This window comes from Lipotes vexillifer, unplaced genomic scaffold (assembly GCF_000442215.2).
Source record: "Lipotes vexillifer unplaced genomic scaffold, Lipotes_vexillifer_v1.1 scaffold669, whole genome shotgun sequence".
Taxonomy (NCBI): Eukaryota; Metazoa; Chordata; class Mammalia; order Artiodactyla; family Lipotidae; genus Lipotes; species Lipotes vexillifer.
The window spans coordinates 383,240-386,806 of record NW_006795513.1 but is presented as its reverse complement, the minus strand read 5'-3'; the positions used below and the strand labels follow the sequence as shown (position 1 = coordinate 386,806).

At 41.3% G+C, this 3,567-nt stretch overlaps 1 non-coding gene across 1 annotated transcript; it reads left to right on the top strand.

Annotated features, from left to right (window-relative positions):
• The first annotated feature begins 2,415 nt into the window (after positions 1–2,415).
• TRNAG-CCC (transfer RNA glycine (anticodon CCC)) lies at positions 2,416–2,488 on the top strand. Its single transcript has one exon. It is a non-coding gene; the product is annotated as a tRNA-Gly (tRNA).
• Positions 2,489–3,567: the final 1,079 nt, after the last annotated feature.

Here is a 3,567-nt window from a genome sequence, read left to right as displayed (position 1 = left end):
GCCTTCCAATGCAGGGGATGCGGGATCCATCCGTGGTCAGGGAACTAAGATCCCACATGTTGCAAGACAACTAAGCCCGTGTGCTCCACAGCAACTGAGCCCGAGTGCTCTGGAGCCCACATGCCACAACTAGAGAGAAGCCCACAAGCCTCAGAACAGGGTCCACAAGCCGCAATGAAAGATCCCGCGTGCAGCAACTAAGACCTGATGCAGCCAAATAAATAAATACATATTTAAAAAAAATAATTGCTACAATTCTCCTTAATCTCCTCTCTCTGGGTCTCCACCTCTCAGTAGCTCCTTCTCCTTTCCACCAATCTGCTGCAGGGTTGAAATTCTATCATAGGTCATTCCTGCATTTAAGATTTATTTCCTAGAATCCTGTTAAAAAGTTTACAGCCCTAGGAAGGGGAACATGCCATACCATTACTTCCTTTTAACATACAGAAGTATGTTAAACTGATTAGGCAAATTGTCCTAAGTGTATATACAACCTGGACACAGGAGCAGGCTTCCCAGTAAGTTCTAGATGCAGAGTCAGAACAACCAGCAATAGTTCTGCCACTGCCTATGCTCTGCCCTTCATGGGTGAGGGGGAACAGAAGAGTAAAAAATGAAAAAGAGTGAGATGAGCAAAGTTTTTCTTTGACATTACCACCCTCTTTTTCTATACAATCCTCCATGCTCTCATTACCCTTCCTTCCATCCTCATGTAGATTTGCAATTGAGAGTTGCTTAGAAAAAGAAAAAAAAAGTCAGATCCCCAGGCTCTATGACTAGGGATTCTGATCCAGCAGATCTAGGTGGGACCTGGAAATCTATATTTTAACACTTTCTTCCAAGTGAGTCTGATTCTGTCTTCCCCATACCACACTGATAATCACTGATTTAAGGTCATAGAGATGACTGGAGGGCAGTTGGGACTGAGGTTTTAACCTGAGTTTGTGCATTTGGGCTGATGTTGCTACAAAGCCTGGAATAAGGATAAATCATTTATAACAAAATACACTACCTAGGCGCTTGCTGGTCAGAGCAATGATTTCTAGCAACTTAGCAACCATGTCTGAGGAAGAGTTCAGAAAGTCATGTCTGGGCGGGGAACGGGGAGGAAAGTGAGACAAAATGGCTGCCACTGACCAACTGCACATGCGCAGTAAGGGGGAGATGTGGAGAGTGGAGATGGTTATCGATCTCAGAGGGACTTTTCCTGTCCAGAGATAAAGGAGCATAGGCACCTACCTGAGCACGTATAGCTATTAAAGTGGTGTTACAGAGCAGAAAAGATAAGAGGGGTGCTGGGGTGAGAGAAGTGGAGTCAGGGATGGAGCTAAGAAGGGGCAGGACTAGAGTTTGAACCTATGACCCTCTCACTCCAAAGCATTACTTTTTTTTTTTTTTTTTTGCGGTACGCGGGTCTCTCACTGTTGTGGCCTCTCCTGTTGCGGAGCACAGGCTCCGGACGCGCGGGCTCAGAGGCCATGGCTCACGGGCCCAGCCGCTCCGCGGCATGTGGGATCTTCCCGGACCGGGGCACGAACCCGCGTCCCCTGCATCGGCAGGCGGACTCTCAACCACTGTGCCACCAGGAAAGCCTCCCAAAGCATTACTTTTTAATCCTTCCACTATTTGAGGAACTCAGCAGAATTCAGTTCAACTCAATAAGCCTTCATTGTTGGCAATCATGGATGGTCTCTGGACCCTGCAGTAACTACAAAGATGATGATACTAAAGCACTCTACTCACATTTTGTCATTTATCTTCACTGCAGAGGTAGGTACTATTATTGTTCCCATTTTATAGATACATTGAGGCATATAGGCGTTAAGCAATTAGTCCAGATCACACAGCTATAAGTTACAGAGCCAGGATTTGAACCATGGCAGCAAGACTCCTGAGCTTCACTGTCCAATTTGATAGCCACTAGCCACAAGGGACTATTGAGCACTTGAAATGTAACTAGTTCAAATTGAGACATGCTGTAAATTTAAAATATACACCTGGTAATTTAACCAAGGAGGTGAAAGACGTGTACACTGCAAACTATAAGACATTGTTGAAAGAAACTGAAGAAGACATAAATAAATGGGAAGATATTTCATGCTCCTGAATTGGAAGAATTAACATTTTTAAAATGTCCACATTACCTAAAAGCAACCTACAGATTCAATGCAATCCATTTCAAATTTCCAAGGACATTTTTTTTCCCAGAAATAGAACCAAAAATTCTAAAATTTATGTAGAATCACAAAAGACCCTGAGTAGCAAAAGCAATCCTGGGAAGAAAGTACAAAGCTGGAGGTATCTCATACCTTGATTTGAAACTATATTACAAAGCTGTACTAATCTAAGCAGCATGGTACTGGCAGAAAAACAGTTACATAGGTTGAGAGATCAGAAATAAACCCTTAAGGGACTTCCCTGGTGGTCCAGTGGTTAAGACTCCATACTCCCAATGCGGGGGGCCCAGGTTTGATCCCTGGTCAGGGAACTAAATCCCACATGCCACAACTGAAAGATCCTGCATGCTGAAACTACAGATCCCGCATGCCTCAACGAAGATCCCACATGTGGCAACAAAGATCCTGCATGCTGCAACTAAGACCTGGTGCAACCAAGTAAATAAATGAATATTTTTTTAAAAAAGAGAGAATATTTACATTTATTTAAAAAAAGAAATAAACCCTTACATATATGGACAACTAATTTATGACAAAAAAGCAAAGAGCATACAGTGGAGAAAAGACAGTCTCTTCAATTAAAGGTGTTGGGAAAACTGAACAGCCACATGCAAAAAACTGAAAGTAGCTGTGTTACACCATACACAAAAATCAACCCAAATGGTTTTAACCTGAGTTTGTGCATTTGGGCTGTTTAACCCAAATGGATTAAAAACTTGAATGTAAAGCTTGAAACCATAAAACTTCTAGAAGAAAACATAGGCAGCCTACTCTTTGACATTGGTCTTAGCAATCTTTCTGGATATACCTCCTCAGACAAGAAAAGCAAAGCAAAAATCAACAAATAGGACTACATCAAACTAAAAAGCTTATGCACAACAAAGGAAACCATTAACAAACCAAAAAGACAATCTACTGAATGGGAGAAGATATTTGCAAATCGTATATCTGATAAGGGGTTAATATCCATAATATATAAAGAACTCATATAACTCAACAACAACAACAAACAACACAATTAAAAAATGGGCAGCAGACCTGAATAGACATTTTTCCAAAGAAGATATATGGATGACCAATAGACACTTAAAAATGTTTAACAATTTTTAGGGAAATGCAAGTCAAAACCACAGTGAGATATCACCTCATACATATCAGAGTGACTATTATCAAAAAGGCAAGACATAACAAGTGTTGGTGAGGATGTGGAGAAAAGGGAAGCCTCATACACTGTTGGTGGGAATGCAGATTGGTGCATCCACTATAGAAAATAGTAGGAGAATTCCTCAAAAAATTAAGAATAGAACTACCATATGATCCAGCTATTCCATTTCTGGGTATTTATCTAAAGAATACAAAAACCCTAATTCAAAAAGATATATGCACCCCT